Here is a 21,003-nt window from a genome sequence, read left to right as displayed (position 1 = left end):
AACGTCAAAAACGGAAAAGTCTTTATGAATACACAAATAGGTGTGTTCGGTAACTAAATTTGCCACCACTAACCATCAGTTAAAATCAAGAGCTCAAGAGAAAATTCTCTCCCAAGGACCGGAAGAAGCAAAAAAAGTTAACGAACAAAAAATTTACCATCACTTGCAAAACCCGATAGAAGACATATCAGCTGAGATTTAAAAAAAAAATGTTTGCTGTCCAAGGAAACTACCATAAATAGATTTCATATACTCACGCTTTTTGCTGCTAAATTTTCCATTTTATTACAATATTTTTGGATCAGGTTCACCCAAAAATAAAGTTGTTTGATTACAAAAAATTCAATCATAGACATTTTGGCTGGGATTCACAATAATGTATATTGGGCAATTTTTGGCAAACTATAATGTATTTATTAATGAAACTTGGTAGAGTTGTTAGGGAGTTGTTAAGGAACAATCTTTATAATTCCAAATTATTCGGGAAATAATAATTTCGTAATTATTTGCCTTCAAAGTGCCCTCGGGAACTTCACTATAATTTGGCACATTGCTCTATATATTTTTTAACACTTCACTAAAATTCACTAAATATACACTCACACGCGTGTTTTTACTTATTTTTATCTTTATATTCGTATTGTTTTCTTTAAAATTAAATGCAAATGTATTTGTCCATACAATCACTTTCCAATTTAAAACGCGAATAAGAAGAAGATTGGAATGACAACAGTATGGTGTTGCCGGATGCCTGCAAATGAAAACAAAAATTTGAACAAAAATGAAGTATTTGAGTTTAGTGTTAATGATGGGGATGGGGGTTATTGTGCCTCCTTACTACGCACACGCATATGACGTTTTATTTTTGGATTCAATGGTTTTAACACGGAAAGGAGTTCTACGCAAAAATACTGTGTATTGCGCAGCCGAAGTTGGACTGATGAGGGCTATTTTTTTAAAAGGAAACGAGTTTTTTAACAAAGACAACTACGACCCCCCTATTTGTTTTGCAGACATGATAATCGATTTTTGTGGAGAAAATCTGTTTATAAAAGGCAGTTTGTAAAATTGATCGAAGCAATACAATACACTTATACACCGTAATTTTTGGCTTTTAATTACTTTATTATTTTTTGTGATACGTTTAATATCATTGTTTTTAAGTTTCGATGAGTTGTATGTTTTTATTTTCAAAAATAGTTCTCAATATCAAATTACAGCAAAAAATACTGCAATTCTACAATCAACTCTCCACTGAACATCTCTGCATACGAACTTCGTTTTTTTTTCAGGTGTATGGCAACACTAACTTTTCGCTAAATTACAGAACTTTAACATTAATTACTTAAAAACCATAAGCCTCCGGAGGGTGCGGTTTTCAGTTTTATGATGGGGATACACCCCTCTATCGCCCCCTTTTAACCTTTTTTTCAAAGCAATAGACATTATACTAAATATTACTCGACTTTTTTTATAATGGATAAGTTTTGCTAGCGACCGCCGTAGCCGAACAGGTTGGTGCGGACTACCATTCGGTAGTGCGTAGGCTCGAATCTCCGTGCATGAAACACCAAAGTGATAGAAAAAGTTGTTTCTGATTGCGTTCGCGCCTCGGCAGACAATGTCAAAACTGCGAGTTTATTTCTGCCATGAAAAAGCTCCACATAAAAAACTATTTATCTTTCGGAGTCGGCTTAAAACTGTAGGAGTTCGCTCCATTTGTGGTACAACATGAAGTCGCACGCCACAAATAGGAGGAAGATCTGGTCCAAATGCCTGCTAAAAATCCGTATAACTGTAACTAAAGCAAGAATCCGTTTAAATTAAAATCAACTCCACTTTCCCAGATGCGCCTCTAGATCGTGTTGCTTCCGTAAATCTAGGAATGACTTCCTCCATTTTACCTGATCCTCTTTCCCAATAAGAATTAGTAGTCCTGGCAATTCTTTACTTGCACAGAGACAGCGAGCGACAACATATTTTAAATGAAATGGTTTGCGTGGAATGCCCACAAAAATAAGAATCTCTTTGCTTGACTGTTTCGAATGCGTGACAGTTCGACTGCGAGTGGCGATCGCTGATATAAATGTGCAGAAAGGTGTCAGCCGGAAAGCTGCTTTGATATCTAAACTGTCAAACTTTGTTTGCTTTAGGATATTTAACAGAGAGAGAAGTGAATGAAATGAAAGAAATTGCTGCTACTTCTTTAATTACGTCAGCAACTCATTTGAAGCCTTTATAGTCGCTGAGAGCTGTTAGCGACCTGATTTTGATTACACTTTCTGTACTCTTCTTCAGAGTGGAGAATTCAAACAACAGCAAAATGCCCGCCCCTGCAAAATTTGACATTTCAAGTTGGACAATTTAGTGTTTTTCTTGCCCTACTACTGCTACGTCATTGACACGCCATGGCTTTGGCTCAGAACTCGTCGCTGGTAGGTACATATATTCACTCTTTTTTTACAATATTGACATTATAGGTGTGTTTCTTCATTCATCGCAAATATTCGAAATACATTTTTCAGTTTACTTATTCGTTTGAATGTTCCGAATAATCCAAACGCATTTTTTTTCGTTTCGTCTTTCTCGGACACGAAATTCATAGAACATCCTGCTGATCCGCTGTGTGTGCGCATGCGTATGTACAAATGTAAACAATTGCATAAAAAAAACTAGCGCTAGAGAAACCAAATAAGTTTTTGCAAATTGTTTAACGAAAAGTTGCGAGTTGTAAAAGTGCTAAGTTAAATCAATAATTTGAAATGTTAGTTTTTTGTTTAATAATAGGCCCCTCCGATTCGACAAGAGGCGTATAGAGAAGCAAGTGACATCAGTAAACATAAGTTGACAGCACTGGAAAGGAGCTGGAAATTTTCAATTTCAAGTCGTTACTTGTGATGCTCGTGGCCGGTCAATACCCTTTATGATGCTTGTTATTGTAGTAAAATACTATAAATGCACCAATAGGTTTATTCAAAATTTTCAATGCATACTTTCAGGCGGCGCGAAACATTAAAAGCAATGGAAATAACATTTTGCGCGATATGTAGTGTGGAGCAGAACACTTCTATTTGATGTATGTTAAGTTGTTACCTCATTTTCAAATCGGTGTAAAATGCATCAAATAAAGCTTAACCTAATTATGGTAAAGTTATACGTGTTCACAATTCTCTATTTTAATTTTAACGCAGGAAATAAACACCTTTGATTCCGGAGTTAACAAAATTCGTGCATTCCAAAAGCGCTCAAATGTTTTTCGAATTAACCGATTTTTCGAAGATTATAAGGTTGCTTTCTGCATTTAGATTCTTACCTTGGGCTTACACAAGGCAATGCTTTGAAGACAATTGAAATTACGTCATAGCTGTTACAAAGAAGAAAAGGTGTTTGCATAGCCTAGGTGGCCAGACAGTTATAAAGAAATTCAGTTTTAAGCAACCGCTGTTGTGTCGTTTCGTACAAATTACTTGCTCTGACTTGGATTCTTTCACGAATAGCAACGAAACGTTGCCGAAATGGCCAGTTAAGTCACATTTGTATTCCAAGAGGAAGTGTAATCTAAGCGGTTTTAAGTTGGATAGGGGATTAGACTAGAAACAGTATAGGAATTTTTTAATAAAATGTAGTTTTTGTGTTTAATTATATTTTACAAGTTTCAGTAATTACTATAACTGGTCTAATGAATGTTTCAACAACCAACAAGAATATAAGGTTGGAAAATCGTTATCTTTTCTATCTATATATTAAGGAGTTATATACAGTTAGAATTTCCTAAAAATCAATTTTTTTTATTATTATTTTTTTCTTATCGTACATACATATGTATATTTAGGAATACTCACAGAAAATTAAATACCTGTGAAGTTACACGCAAATTTGAAAAGGCATTTCAAGGTGCTTGAATGTGCTTTTCAAACTTTAAACGCGTTTTTCTCAAAGTCGGTGACCAACATTCTTCGAAAAGGGTTAGTCTCAAATTTTAACACAAGCTTCTTAAATATATTTTTTAGTAATTAGTCCAAGTTTTTTCTCACCGATAAATATTTTTTATTATTATATACATATCAAAAATCGATTTTTTTTTTGAGAAACCGCCATTCTGTGAAAAAATTTATTTTGCTTATTCCGTCGATTAATTACTAGATTTAACATTACTTTAACAAAATCTGTTTGGTTTTTTAATTTCAGAGGACCCAGTTCAGAGATATAGGGGTCACCGCAAAACGTCTCTTTTGAGAGAAGCTCCCGGAGATCAGCTGTAGCTCCCTTCCAAATAAATATTTTTGCTGGTACTAAGTTTTAAAATACAGTTAAAAGATAACATAATATGTGTAAAAATTTTTAGATCAATAAATTTAAAAGTTTTCTTAGAAAAAATACTGTAAAATTCGCTTTTTTCGACCTTCTAACTATATATAACCCCTTAACAATCGATAGCCGAGGTCGGTCTGTTTTGGTCGATTGTTAGGTAATATGTTACTTTGACTAACCTAAAAAGGGAAGTCCCTTAGAAGTCATGTTACAAGTAAACCTCATATATTTCGTAACTCACTTTTATAAGAGATCAAAAAAGAAATATGTATAATATCTTTTAATATTCCTAGTATGAATTTTGGTTTTACATTTCTCTCTTAATTAATTGATTTGAAAAAAGTTCAGAAAAGTTCGATATTTTTAGTACAATTATTACAAGAAAATACAACTGCATTTTACACTAACGGATTCAAGATGGATTGCGGCGACGTCATTGGTGTATATTCGAAAGGCGTCGACACTTCCAAGTCTTTTCGCCTGGGGAATTGGAATCGTATTTTTCAAGCAGAAGTTCTCAGCATAAAAAAGCTTACAGGATAATTAAAAACCATTCACAAGAACTATGTAAAGTATGAATTGTTTGAGATATTCAAGCAGCCATCTTGGCTTTAAGGTGACCTACACCCAATTCAAAAATCGCCACGCAATGCAAAGAAGAACTTAATGCTTTAGCGTGCACGACAGACATCATTCTCATCTAGGTACGAGGCCAAATAGAACATATGTACATATGTAGAAGGAAATGAAAAAATACATAGAAAGGAAAGCTGAAGAACTGGCAAGACAAGGAGCCTCCAATAATGAATCCGAAGCGACAGAAATAGGCTGACCCCAAGGTGTACACAAAAGAGAAATCTTCTTACTATTCCAGAAGCAGGCCGTTGACAGATGGACTAACACGTAACACAAAATAACTAAACAAAATTGGCCAAATTTGACCAAATCCACAACTTTCAGCAGAAAATAAATGTTTCTATCATTTTGCTGTTTCACGTACGGAGACTCGAACCCACGCCCTTACGAATGGTAGTCACGCACCAACTCATTCGGGTAGGGATTCCGGTAGATATTAGTGCCTGTGAATAAAACAATCATATTTAGCACAAAATATCGTGGTCGAGTGTGGGAAATTATAATGGGTCGTATCTCTTGAAGAGCGTGAAATAGAACGAAATCACTATAAAGATCGCGAAAGCAAATGAAAAATCGCAAAATCAGCGCAGCATAGTTAAACAGTTACTGGTAAAAGGATGGATGTCAGCTGAAGAAACCGGAAATTTAATTTGGCTTTTATTAAAAGTAATATGGATAAATATATAAATAAACAAATATTTGGATATCTGAGAGGAAAATTAAACATTCGTTTCAATTTTCGCTGCTATCAGGACAACGACCCGAAGCATAAATGGACTCAGAATCGGCTCATTTGGAATTGCCCGCATATTGTTCAAACCCCAGCGTAATCGCCATGTTTGAATGTTATTGAGCATCGGTGGTCGAATTTAGATAGGGAAATGCGAAAAAGTGAAATTCGAAAAAATGAAATTCGAAACCAATAGGACTTCAAACAGGCGTTAAAACAGGAATATCAAAACACTTCTTTTGAATATACTAAAACGTTGGAGGAATATACAAACTATTAAGGGAAGTAATTTCCAAATACAAAAAAAATCAAATCAACAGATCGTTATTGACAGAAGGAGATATCCTACAAACCATTACATTATTACTACCTTAAGGTTTTCATTCGGAATTCAGAGAGAACGAGGGTTCGAATCTCGGTGAAAGACAAAAATAAAGAAAAAGTTTTTTTCTAATACCGATCGCCTTTCGGCAGTCAATGGCAAACCTCCGAGAGCATTTCTGCCATGCAAAAGCTCTTCATAAAAAATATCTGCCGCTCGGAGTCGGCGTAAAACTGTAGGTCCCTCTATTTGTGGAACAACATCAAGACGCACGCCACAAATAGGAGGACGAGCTCGGCCAAACAACCATAAAGGGTGTTCGTACACCATTTATAAAAAATATATATAAAAAAAGTTTCTATTACCATGATTTTTGGGAATGCATCATTTTGGCTATGGGCTGCATTTATAGTTTGTGTTATATTTTTTGTACTATTATTTTTTATATTTTGTAATAATATTCAAAATTATTTTTTCGGTGTATTTTCAATAAAAGCACTTTTTATTACCAACTAGCGTATCAATTTTGTCAAAAATGTTTTTTATTTTCCGTTAATCTCTGCTATAATTAGAGCAAAATCTACAAAACAACGAAAAATTCATAATTTCAAAATACTCAGTTAATATTAGAACGAAATTCAATTTTTTTATATTTTTTATAACTATAGCATAGTGGGCATATTAAGTACAAAATAAATTTTGATGACAGGATTTCTGGGAATTCAATAATGAATATTGAAAATAATTTTTTAATATAGATTTTTAGCTTATTTCCCATTTTTTGTTGTATAGTTTTAAAACATTAAAACAAAACAATAAATTGAAAAACATATATTTAAAAAATATATATATATTCAACTGTGGAAAAAAGCTTTTCATCGTTAATTTCTTTTCGTCTCTACCTGCAATAGCTGCTATTATCTCAACAAATCTTCACATTTCTTCCACTTATTAGCAATTACTTACCCACACCATTAGCTTCGAAGCAAAACACAATTTTTATTATTGACTATATTTAAATAATTTTAATAATTTCAAATTTCTTAATGAAAACATTTTTGTCTTGTTTAATTTTAGTAAGAAATTTCATCACTTGTACCAAATCACGGTTGCAAACTCGTGTCGCCAATTTCAAATAATTTACTAGTTTAAAGAACTTTTTGTTTTGTCGTCAAGTCCAGCTAGATTCCTCTGCACTTAAAGTGAGTTAATGTCATTGAACTGCATTTGCCGTTGCTCTTGCGATCCATATTTACGGTTCTAATGTTTTTGTTCTCCCACATTTAGCAACACATTGAGTTATTGTTGTTTTTAAACAATTTTGCTCCACTGCCGGCAAACGTTATTCAAGGTAAACTATTCCAGGTATAACCTAAATTAGTTGCAAATGGCAGTACTTTCCAATGAGAGTATTTTTAATTTATTTGCTCAAATATTCCCATTCCTAGGGATCTCTTCACGGCGAATTCATACAAGGTGATGTTACTAGGACAGCAGATTTGTTTTTTCTTCCGTTTTGATGCCTTGAATTGAGATCCATCAATAAGGTAGCGCCAGTAGGGCAGCCGACTTGACTTTGTTTTTAATTTTATGTGATCTCCATACCACAGGTTCTCAAACTTTTTTCTCGCGTATACCATCTATTTACAATAAGGAGCAAACGCTCATAGAAATAGTTTCTTTTAGATGATCTGGTTCAAAAATTGAGTCATTATAAAAATAAAGGGTGGTTAAGTTTCAAGGGCCGGTGTGGATTTTGAATAAAATACAATTTTTTTAGAAAATTATTGTCATTTCTCTTTGTTATGATAATATTGGAATGACTCAATTACGTGTGGAATAAAATATCGGCCAAATGGCCGCCGCGGCCTCGACGCCGATGGTCCAAATCTTCGATGACGCTGAGACATAATTGAGGTTGTATGCCGTTAATGTGCCAAATTATCTCATCCTTTAGCTCTTGAATTGTTGCTGGCTTATCGACGTACACCTTTTCTTTCAAATAACCCCAAAGAAAGAAGTCCAACGGTGTCGTTGACGTTTAGGTGTGGTTCACATTCAACATCGGCCCTTAAAATTTAACCATCCTTTATATAAATAATAGGCGCATACATTTCTGTGCGTCTTGATGTTGTTCCACAAATGGAAGGACCTACAATTTTAAGCGACTCCGAATGGCAAATTGTTTTCCATGGCAGAAATACACTCGGAGGTTTGCCATTGCCTGCCGAGGGGTGACCACTATTAAAAAAACTTTTTTTATCATTTTGCTGTTTCAAGTACCTATGCACTACCGAATGGTAGTCACGCCCCAACGCATTCGGCTACGACGGCTCATTAGTACATCAAAGTTAAATACTCATTAATGTCCAATTCTTACCATATATCTCAACTTTCGAAAAGTAACCCCGTTCTCTGCTATCACCTAAATAACGAACGTGTGATTTTTTTTTAATATTAGTAAAAGTTTGAGTTATGTAGTTATATGAACGTGATAAATAATACCATTGGACATCATCTGGCGTAACGGTAAGTTCTTAACTCTTCCCTCGCAAACATTGCCCGGCCCTGTCGGCTCTGCTCTATCGCCCATTGGCGAAACTCTATCGCTCAGCGACAAGCGAAACAATTCCTAACACCGGACAGAGAAATTTCTGATAAGCGACTTCCGCTTAGCTGAGTATACTTCAGACTTCTAATTGGTTACTTTACAGGCCACTGTAGCCTGAGATTCACTTAAACAAAATGGACCTCTCTGATACTTTCATCTGCGGATTCTGTGAAATGGGCACTGAAAATTCAGAACACATTTTTTGTAAATGTCCTGCACTAGGCAGAAAACATTCTTGGCAGCTGATTGTTAATTTTGCAGCAAATCTGCCATCTGTGAACGGGTAGATTAATTTTTGTGGATTTATTGCTAATTACTACATACAGAAACGTACTTTTAGAATAGAATAAAAGTATAACAGGTGGAACAAATTTTGTTTGGTTATATAAAGACCATCCTAATATTCATTCTCATCATTTCAATATTACCATCATTTAAAAATTATATATTTTAGAGTTTTTCGGTGAATAAGATATCATTTTTTTATTACATTTTTTTTTTGTTTTAATAAAAAAACGTCACAAATGGCCGTTTAAGGGGAGAGATACCGGTAAAGTTTCGAAAAAAAAATTTTTTTATAAAATGTTACTATAATTCTTTAAGAATATGTCAAAAAAATTTTAGGACGTAAGTATCATATTTCTTATATTATAGATCGTCAACCGTGACGACTCTATTTGCGTTCGAGCGCTGGGAGAGGCATAGGTAGTTACGTTGCCGACTTTAAATGCGTTTTTCTCAAATCTATATTTTTCGAATTGGCGTGCACGAAAAGTTATTGACCGATCTCCATAAAATGTTGCATACATCTTTTTTATGATATTATTTTCTATGTATTTCAAGTTTTCGAAAAAATTTTTCGAAGCAAAAGTAGTAGGAAAATTCGCCCCAAAATTCATTTTTTTTTTTTTTTTGAAGCATTTTATTCCGTAAATTTTGTTTCATTTTTGTTTAATTCATATGGAAATTATGGGATTAGTAAACAAAAAAATGTTTGGTTTATCCTATTCAGGTCACTGACGCCGATTGAGAAGTCCCGCTGCGACCTTCCTGAAAGAATTTAGTGTACATCCGCTATTTTAAATGATTAAAATAAAAAAAAATTATATTATTTTAATGTATAAATAAACTGTATGCCAATTTTGGGGGAAAAATATAGTGACTTCTTCATTTTAAATAATTTTAATGAAATTGAGGGAAAATATGGCCATTTACAGGTATCTGCCCCCTTAAAATACCTACAGATCCTGGAGTTTTGGCTATTTTGCCATATTAAATCGATATGTCAACATCATCTGGGGCGTGTTTTCGAGAAAAAGCCAGCATTTATTCTGAACGAATCAAAAGACGTTTTTGATATGATTTAAAAATCATATCTTCCCAGCAAATTACTGCAACAGTTCACTCATTTAGCATTCTAACCCACTCGCATAAAACTCCGCTAGAGAATCTGCTCAACACTAACTCAGTATTTGAGCGAAAGGTCTTGTAAACAAAGAGCGGGAGCGCACATCAGTACAATTCACCATTGAGTAGGTAATAAAAGTGTTGCTGTTTGAAGCATTCCAGTGCAAGGTACGCACATTTTTATTTATTCAAATTCTTCAACAAAAGATTTTTGAAGCAAATATTTAACCCTTCTATTTTTTGTTCTCCGTGGAGCGTCACAAAATTTCTCTTCTGCTCCGCTTTGCACTTTCACTTTTATTATACTAATCAACAATTGTATTAAGTTAAAAAAAATATTTATATACATATGTACATATGCCCTATAGTATCTAATTGGCGGCCGCCGTAGCCGAATGGGTTGGTGCGTGACTATCATTCGGAATTCACAGAGAGAACGTTGGTTCGAATTTCGGTGAAACGCCAAAATTATAAAGACATTTTTCTAATAGCGGTCGCCCCTCGCCTTTTTTCTGCCATAAAAAAGCTCCTCATAAAAATATTGCCGTTCGTAGTCGGCTTGAAACTGTAGCTCCCTCCATTTGTGGAACAACATCAAGACGCACGCCACAAATAGGAGGAAGAGCTCGGCCAAACCCCTAAAAAGGGTACGCGCCAATTATATATATATATATATATATATATATTAATATAATTAATAATATCTAATTAAGTATTAATATATTACATTTTTTAAGTTGCAATCAGTGGCAGAGAGAAAGGTCCAATCAAACCAGTACGAATTTTTTTTTTTCGAATTTATTTCTAATACGGTCTCTGTTCTGCCATTTTTGCACCACAACCTTGATACTGGATAAATTACCTGCCCAATAACCCCAAATATTATACAATACCTATATTTGGGACTAAAAAATGTTTGCATTTTGCCCGCGCAGATCGAGCTGTGCGTCGCGGCGAAGCAAGTGCAACGTCGATTTGTCTGAGTAAGCGTACGGTAAACGTGCGTGCATATGTATGTAAATATAACCAAACATTTTGGCGTTTTCCAAATCGTATATATACAGGGTAGGCCAAATAAGACCTACTAATGTCCATACTATGGTGAAACCACAAATTAAGATACTGCTCCGCCATTGGCCGCAAAAAGTTTTCAATCAATGTTCTGTAAGAAGCGACTGAAGCGTTTTACCCTATTTTCGAAGAAATATGGACCGATAACTCTAGTGGCCATAACACCGCACCAAACAGTACATTTAGATGGGGGCAACTGATGTTGGTGTGTTGCCCTTGGATTTTCAGAGCCCCACAATCGACAGTTTTTTTTGATGAGATAACCATTTAAATGGAAATGCGCTTCATCCGATATCAAAACATTATTTAAAAAATCAATTTGTGTGGCTAATTGTGCAAGAATAGAAAAACTCGATAATTTCTTATATAAACATTAGGCTATCATTGAAATATTATTTGAAATAACATCCGAAGGTCATTCTTATGTAAAAGTTAAACAAAAGACACGTGCATATAAATAGTACATGATTTATATGAATATACTCGTACATACATACGTACACGGAGTCAACAACACCGAGTTCTTAGTATGTATTTGTATGCTTCTGCGCACACTTGACACACATCAGCTAAGCAAAGACCATTCCCTCCGGCAATAGTTCTCTCGCCCATAACCCTACACACAAAGCACAGCCGTGAACACATACATACATATTTCCATTTGTATTTGCATAGGCACCCACACACATTCACCACATACACCGATTCACCAAATTCGTGTGCAGGTAGTTGTGGTGCTCTCATTTTATGAATGATCGTACCTTCCTTCGCGAAATATGCCCTTGCGTTGTTTACGTAAAACGGTTACAATGTTGTCAATTGTTATTTCTTTAAGAGAAAGAAAGTTCGAGAGATACCTGCGGGAAAGACTACAATTCAGCAGGACAGGGTCATTGTTAAGAAAAGTAGGAGTGAAACTTTTAAGTACTCTCGAGCGATAACCCTGAAATAAATGGGGAATTTAGCCTCCAAGCAGACTTTTGTGAAGAGGAATTCATAAAAATAAATTGTATGGGCGTGGCATGGGCAGAAAAAAACCGTTACTGTCGAAAAAATATATTAAGGCACGTTTGTCTTTCGCAAATTCTTATAGAAATATGTAAAATTCGGGGAAAAAATACGAATGCGAATGAAACTAAAACAGATTGGACAAATCCGATTGGTCCTTATGGTAAGGCTTTTGTTCAACGTGACAACGTCAATCCCCAATAAACAACAACGACCTTAACTCAAAGGTAACTTCAATCTGGGGATTTCCTGCAATATACAAGTACAATAGGCACCTTCGACTCACCACTTCTCTGCTCGCTATCTCTGGGCTCGAAAAATTTGCATGTGAAAACAACAACAAAGACTCTTCAGCGCCGCCGCTACTAACAATCATGCCATTGCGTCTGCACTTATGAATGTACTTTTTCTTGTAGTTACAGGGCTTACAACTTGTATGTATGTAAAGACATTAAGTGTACACAAGTATATATGCAGGGCATGTGCGTCGATTATATGTATATATATAATTGGCCCGTACACCCTTTTTTGGTGTTTGGCCGAGCTCCTCCACCTATTTGTGCGTCGATTACTCTTTATTTTTAATCTGTATGTGAGCAAAGCCATCGTTGCTCATCTCTATAACTCGACACAATAATTTGCCTATCGACTTCCTTTATATATACTTCCATACTTCCTACTTTCCAAAAAAGAGACCGACTATTTGAGGGGAAACGAAATAGTTTTTATTCAAAATTGTGAGTTTATGCACTCAGTAAGTGATATAAAACGGATTATGCCCTCCCTAACTTGTCCAAGTCCCGGCTTTTGTCTAAAACTAACTACGTACAAGATCCCTATCCGACCAATCTTAACGCATGGATGTGAGGTATAGACTCTTAAAGTTGCTGACTGCGCACTGATTGCTAGCATAGAAAGAAAAATGTTAACAACGATTTTTGGCCAAATAGGAATGGATGATGGAGGATGGTTCCATGTGTAGAAGTCCACGCAAGTGGGGAAAGTTACTGATCGCCATTCACTTGGGAGTGGCCAGGACGATTCTTCTACATATGGTTCAAGCAGCTCACAACGTCCGGGATTAGCCCACGTATCCTCTGGTTAGCTTCCGAACACCCGTTCGGGAGTGAGCTAACGTGAGAAGGCGAAGCATCCCAGCATAGCTGGTTGTGCGCTGGGTTTGGGACCCGCCACTTAAAAAGCCCCCCCCAATGAAAACAGCAACAAAGCCTCGGATGAGAACTTCCAACACTGATGACGACCCCTGCAAACGAAATAAGGAATACGATTTGAGGGCATGCACCTGGAATGTCCGGTCCCTTAATGGGGAAGGTGCCTCTGCCCGGCTGGTTGATGTCCTCGTGAGAGTAAAGGCTGACATCACTGCCATCCAAGAGATGCGATGGACGGGGCAAGGTAAGAAAACCATAGGACCTTGCGACGTCTACTACAGCTGCCATGTAAAGGAGCGCAAATTCGGTGTCGGATTTGTCGTGGGAGAGAGACTTCGTCGCCAAGTACTGTCGTTCACTCCGGTGGACGAGCGTCTCGCAATAATCCGCATCAAAGCGCGATTTTTTAACATCTCGCTAATTTGCGCCCACGCCCCGACGGAGGAGAAGGACGATGCGACCAAGGATTCTTTCTATGAGCGCTTGGAACGTTCCTATGAGCGCTGCCCCCGCCACGACATAAAAATCGTGCTTGGCGACTTCAACGCCAGGGTGGGCAAGGAGGGAATTTTTGGTCCCACAGTCGGAAAATTCAGCCTGCACAACGAAACATCCGGCAACGGACAGAGGCTGATCGACTTCGCCGGGGCCCGAAACATGGTAGTCTGCAGCACCAGATTCCAGCATAAAAAGATACACCAAGCTACCTGGCTGTCCCCTGATCGAAAAACGCGAAACCAGATCGATCATGTTGTGATAGATGGAAGACACGCTTCTAGTGTATTAGATGTACGTACGATCCGAGGAGCCAACATCGACTCGGATCATTACCTTGTTGCAGCCAAATTGCGCACACGCCTCTGTGCAGCAAAAAACGTACATCTACCTACGCAAAGAATGTTCGACATCGAAAAGCTGCTATCACAACAGACAGCCAGAAGATTCGCCACTCGACTCTCACTCCTGCTCTCAGAGAGCACTGCCCAACATACCGGCATGCGCGAGCAATGGAGCAACATTTCTCGTTCCCTACGTACCGCCGCCGAAGAAGAAATCGGATTCCGGCGAGCCCGAAAAAACAATTGGTACGACGAGGAATGTCATGCTGCCGCCGAAAGAAAAGATGCCGCCTATAGAGCCACGCTGCGATCGGGCGCAACGCGAGCCATGTGGGATCGCTACAGAGAGCTGAAAAAGGAAGAGAGACGTATTATCCGACAGAAGAAACGTGAGGCCGAAATACGTGAGTGCGAGGAGCTTGAGATGCTGGCCAATAGGAACAACGCCCGAAAATTCTACCAGAAAGTTCGGCGGCTTACAGAAGGTTTTAAGACCGGGGCGTTTTCCTGTAAGAACAAAGACGGTGATCTGGTGACTGACGTACAGAGCAATCTTAAATTATGGAGGGAACACTTCTCGAACCTGTTAAACAGTGACAGCTGCGCATGTCATAGAGAAAGTGAAGATCCCGATACCCCAATCGTTGACGACGGAATTATCGCTCCGTTACCCGACCATGACGAGGTGAGAATAGCAATATCACGGCTAAAGAACAACAAAGCCGCGGGCGCCGACGGACTGCCGGCTGAGCTATTCAAACATGGCGGCGAGGAGCTGGTAAGGTGCATGCATCAGCTCCTATGCAAAATATGGTCGGATGAAAGCATGCCTGCCGATTGGAATTTAAGTGTGCTCTGCCCAATCCATAAGAAGGGCGATCCTGCAATTTGTGCCAATTACCGCGGGATTAGTCTTCTAAATATCGCCTATAAGGTTCTAGCGAGCGTATTGTGTGAAAGGCTGAAGCCCACCGTCAACCAACTGATTGGACCTTATCAGTGTGGCTTCAGACCTGGAAAGTCTACCATCGACCAAATATTCACAATACGCCAAATCTTGGAAAAGACCCATGAAAGGAGAATCGACACACACCATCTTTTCGTCGACTTCAAAGCTGCATTCGACAGTACGGAAAGGAGTTACCTGTATGCCGCTATGTCTGAATTTGGTATCCCCGCAAAACTAATACGGCTATGTAAGATGACGTTGCTCAACACCAGCAGCGCCGTCAGAATTGGGAAGGACCTCTCCGAGCCGTTTGATACCAAACGAGGTTTCAGACAGGGTGACCCGCTGTCGTGTGACTTCTTTAACCTGATGTTGGAGAGCATCGTACGAGCCGCAGAACTTAATCGCTCAGGCACAATATTTTATAAGAGCGTACAATTGTTGGCGTATGCCGATGATATTGATATCATCGGCCTTAACAACCGCGCTGTTAGTTCTGCCTTCTCCAAACTGGATAAAGAGGCAAAGCGAATGGGTTTGGTGGTGAACGAGGACAAAACGAAGTACCTCCTGTCTTCAAACAAACAGTCGGCGCACTCGCGTATCGGCACTCACGTCACTGTAGACAGTTATAATTTCGAGGTGTCGATATAATTGTAAAAGACTTCGTTTATTTAGGAACCAGCATTAACACCGATAACAATGTCAGCCTTGAAATCCAACGTAGAATCTCTCTTGCCAACAAGTGCTACTTTGGACTAAGTAGGCAACTGAGCAGTAAAGTCCTCTCTCGACGAACAAAACTAACACTCTACAAGACTCTCATCATGCCCGTCCTAACGTATGGCGCAGAAGCGTGGACGATGACAACATCCGATGAAGCGACGCTTGGAGTGTTCGGGAGAAAGATTCTGCGTAAGATTTTTGGACCTTTGCACGTTGGCAACGGCGAATATCGCAGGCGATGGAACGATGAGCTGTATGAGCTTTACGGCGACATAGACATAGCGCAGCGAATAAAGATCCAGCGGCTTCGTTGGCTGGGTCATGTCGTCCGAATGGATACAAACGCTCCGGCTTTGAAAGTATTCGATGCGGTACCAGCTGGTGGTAGCAGAGGAAGAGGAAGGCCTCCTCTGCGTTGGAAAGATCAGGTGGAGAAGGTCTTGGCTTCACTTGGTGTGTCCAACTGGCGCCGGTTAGCACGAGAACGAAACGACTGGCGCGCTTTGTTAAGCTCGGCCAAAATCGCGTAAGCGGTTATCGCGCCAATTAAGAAGAAGAAGAAGGAATGGATGATGGTACTTATAGAATACGGGACAATTCCGAACTAAACGAACGTCAGAACGAGACAGCTGTGCGTTTTGTTAAAGCGCAGGGCATAAGATGGTTAAGTCATGTTACCCGTATACCTGCTGACTGTGCCGTGAAGAGAGGCAAAGACAGATCGAGGAACCGACATTCCTCGTCGTACCAATTGTTTTTTCGGGCTCGCCGGAATCCGATTTCTTCTTCGGCGCCGGTACGTAGGGAACGAGAAATGTTGCTCCATTGCTCGCGCATGCCGGTGTGTTGGGCAGTGCTCTCTCAGAGCAGGAGTGAGAGTCGAGTGGCGAATCTTCTGGCTGTCTGTTGTGATTGCAGCTTTTCGATGTCGAACATTCTTTGCGTAGGTAGATGTACGTTTTTTGCTGCACAGAGGCGTGTGCGCAATTTGGCTGCAACAAGGTAATGATCCGAGTCGATGTTGGCTCCTCGGATCGTACGTACATCTAATACACTAGAAGCGTGTCTTCCATCTATCACAACATGATCGATCTGGTTTCGCGTTTTTCGATCAGGGGACAGCCAGGTAGCTTGGTGTATCTTTTTATGCTGGAATCTGGTGCTGCAGACTACCATGTTTCGGGCCCCGGCGAAGTCGATCAGCCTCTCTCCGTTGCCGGAGGTTTCGTTGTGCAGGCTGAATTTTCCGACTGTGGGACCAAAAATTCCCTCCTTGCCCACCCTGGCGTTGAAGTCGCCAAGCACGATTTTTATGTCGTGGCGGGGGCAGCGCTCATAGGAACGTTCCAAGCGCTCATAGAAAGAATCCTTGGTCGCATCGTCCTTCTCCTCCGTCGGGGCGTGGGCGCAAATTAGCGAGATGTTAAAAAATCGCGCTTTGATGCGGATTATTGCGAGACGCTCGTCCACCGGAGTGAACGACAGTACTTGGCGACGAAGTCTCTCTCCCACGACAAATCCGACACCGAATTTGCGCTCCTTTACATGGCAGCTGTAGTAGACGTCGCAAGGTCCTAGGTTTTTCTTACCTTGCCCCGTCCATCGCATCTCTTGGATGGCAGTGATGTCAGCCTTTACTCTCACGAGGACATCAACCAGCCGGGCAGAGGCACCTTCCCCATTAAGGGACCGGACATTCCAGGTGCATGCCCTCAAATCGTATTCCTTATTTCGTTTGCAGGGGTCGTCATCAGTGTTGGAAGTTCTCATCCGAGGCTTTGTTGCTGTTTTCATTGGGGGGGCTTTTTAAGTGGCGGGTCTCAAACCCAGCGCACAACCAGCTATGCTGGGATGCTTCGCCTTCTCACGTTAGCTCATTCCCGAACGGGTTTTCGGAAGCTAACCAGAGGATACGTGGGCTAATCCCGGACGTTGTGAGCTGCTTGAACCATATGTAGAAGAATCGTCCTGGCCACTCCCAAGTGAATGGCGATCAGTAACTTTCCCCACTTGCGTGGACTTCTACACATGGAACCATCCTCCATCATCCATTCCTATTTGGCCAAAAATCGTTGTTAACATTTTTCTTTCTATGCTAGCAATCAGTGCGCAGTCAGCAACTTTAAGAGTCTATACCTCACATCCATGCGTTAAGATTGGTCGGATAGGGATCTTGTACGTAGTTAGTTTTAGACAAAAGCCGGGACTTGGACAAGTTAGGGAGGGCATAATCCGTTTTATATCACTTACTGAGTGCATAAACTCACAATTTTGAATAAAAACTATTTCGTTTCCCCTCAAATAGTCGGTCTCTTTTTTGGAAAGTAGGAAGTATGGAAGTATATATAAAGGAAGTCGATAGGCAAATTATTGTGTCGAGTTATAGAGATGAGCAACGATGGCTTTGCTCACATACAGATTAAAAATAAAGAGTAATCGACGCACAAATAGGTGGAGGAGCTCGGCCAAACACCAAAAAAGGGTGTACGGGCCAATTATATATATACATATAATCGACGCACATGCCCTGCATATATACTTGTGTACACTTAATGTCTTTACATACACACAAGTTGTAAGCCCTGTAACTACAAGAAAAAGTACATTCATAAGTGCAGACGCAATGGCATGATTGTTAGTAGCGGCGGCGCTGAAGAGTCTTTGTTGTTGTTTTCACATGCAAATTTTTCGAGCCCAGAGATAGCGAGCAGAGAAGTGGTGAGTCGAAGGTGCCTATTGTACTTGTATATTGCAGGAAATCCCCAGATTGAAGTTACCTTTGAGTTAAGGTCGTTGTTGTTTATTGGGGATTGACGTTGTCACGTTGAACAAAAGCCTTACCATAAGGACCAATCGGATTTGTCCAATCTGTTTTAGTTTCATTCGCATTCGTATTTTTTCCCCGAATTTTACATATTTCTATAAGAATTTGCGAAAGACAAACGTGCCTTAATATATTTTTTCGACAGTAACGGTTTTTTTCTGCCCATGCCACGCCCATACAATTTATTTTTATGAATTCCTCTTCACAAAAGTCTGCTTGGAGGCTAAATTCCCCATTTATTTCAGGGTTATCGCTCGAGAGTACTTAAAAGTTTCACTCCTACTTTTCTTAAATATGACCCTGTCCTGCTGAATTGTAGTCTTTCCCGCAGGTATCTCTCGAACTTTCTTTCTCTTAAAGAAATAACAATTGACAACATTGTAACCGTTTTACGTAAACAACGCAAGGGCATATTTCGCGAAGGAAAGTACGATCATTCATAAAATGAGAGCACCACAACTACCTGCACACGAATTTGGTGAATCGGTGTATGTGGTGAATGTGTGTGGGTGCCTATGCAAATACAAATGGAAATATGTATGTATGTGTTCACGGCTGTGCTTTGTGTGTAGGGTTATGGGCGAGAGAACTATTGCCGGAGGGAATGGTCTTTGCTTAGCTGATGTGTGTCAAGTGTGCGCAGAAGCATACAAATACATACTAAGAACTCGGTGTTGTTGACTCCGTGTACGTATGTATGTACGAGTATATTCATATAAATCATGTACTATTTATATGCACGTGTCTTTTGTTTAACTTTTACATAAGAATGACCTTCGGATGTTATTTCAAATAATATTTCAATGATAGCCTAATGTTTATATAAGAAATTATCGAGTTTTTCTATTCTTGCACAATTAGCCACACAAATTGATTTTTTAAATAATGTTTTGATATCGGATGAAGCGCATTTCCATTTAAATGGTTATCTCATCAAAAAAAACTGTCGATTGTGGGGCTCTGAAAATCCAAGGGCAACACACCAACATCAGTTGCCCCCATCTAAATGTACTGTTTGGTGCGGTGTTATGGCCACTAGAGTTATCGGTCCATATTTCTTCGAAAATAGGGTAAAACGCTTCAGTCGCTTCTTACAGAACATTGATTGAAAACTTTTTGCGGCCAATGGCGGAGCAGTATCTTAATTTGTGGTTTCACCATAGTATGGACATTAGTAGGTCTTATTTGGCCTACCCTGTATATATACGATTTGGAAAACGCCAAAATGTTTGGTTATATTTACATACATATGCACGCACGTTTACCGTACGCTTACTCAGACAAATCGACGTTGCACTTGCTTCGCCGCGACGCACAGCTCGATCTGCGCGGGCAAAATGCAAAAATTTTTTGGTCCCAAATATAGGTATTGTATAATATTTGGGGTTATTGGGCAGGTAATTTATCCAGTATCAAGGTTGTAGTGCAAAAATGGCAGAACAGAGACCGTATTAGAAATAAATTCGAAAAAAAAAAATTCGTACTGGTTTGATTGGACCTTTCTCTCTGCCACTGATTGCAACTTAAAAAATGTATTAATACTTAATTAGGTATTATTAATTATATTAATATATATATATATATATATATATAATTGGCGCGTACCCTTTTTAGGGGTTTGGCCGAGCTCTTCCTCCTATTTGTGGCGTGCGTCTTGATGTTGTTCCACAAATGGAGGGAGCTACAGTTTCAAGCCGACTACGAACGGCAATATTTTTATGAGGAGCTTTTTTATGGCAGAAAAAAGGCGAGGGGCGACCGCTATTAGAAAAAGGTCTTTATAATTTTGGCGTTTCACCGAAATTCGAACCAACGTTCTCTCTGTGAATTCCGAATGATAGTCACGCACCAACCCATTCGGCTACGGCGGCCGCCAATTAGATACTATAGGGCATATGTACATATGTATATAAATATTTTTTTTAACTTAATACAATTGTTGATTAGTATAATAAAAGTGAAAGTGCAAAGCGGAGCAGAAGAGAAATTTTGTGACGCTCCACGGAGAACAAAAAATAGAAGGGTTAAATATTTGCTTCAAAAATCTTTTGTTGAAGAATTTGAATAAATAAAAATGTGCGTACCTTGCACTGGAATGCTTCAAACAGCAACACTTTTATTACCTACTCAATGGTGAATTGTACTGATGTGCGCTCCCGCTCTTTGTTTACAAGACCTTTCGCTCAAATACTGAGTTAGTGTTGAGCAGATTCTCTAGCGGAGTTTTATGCGAGTGGGTTAGAATGCTAAATGAGTGAACTGTTGCAGTAATTTGCTGGGAAGATATGATTTTTAAATTCAAAAACGTCTTTTGATTCGTTCAGAATAAATGCTGGCTTTTTCTCGAAAACACGCCCCAGATGATGTTGACATATCGATTTAATATGGCAAAATAGC

General features: G+C 39.0%; 1 long non-coding RNA gene across 1 annotated transcript; it reads right to left on the bottom strand.

The window, feature by feature from the left end:
* Window positions 1-6,090: 6,090 nt before the first annotated feature.
* On the bottom strand, window positions 6,091-7,051 carry LOC128867945 (uncharacterized). The gene is made up of 2 exons (XR_008455043.1): window positions 6,966-7,051; window positions 6,091-6,901 (listed from the first exon to the last, which is right to left on the bottom strand). It is a non-coding gene; the product is annotated as an uncharacterized LOC128867945 (long non-coding RNA).
* Window positions 7,052-21,003: the final 13,952 nt, after the last annotated feature.

Source organism: Anastrepha ludens, chromosome 6 (genome assembly GCF_028408465.1).
Source record: "Anastrepha ludens isolate Willacy chromosome 6, idAnaLude1.1, whole genome shotgun sequence".
Lineage (NCBI taxonomy): Eukaryota > Metazoa > Arthropoda > Insecta > Diptera > Tephritidae > Anastrepha > Anastrepha ludens.
Note: the sequence above shows the minus strand (reverse complement) of the source record. Positions and strands in the feature narration are given on the sequence as shown.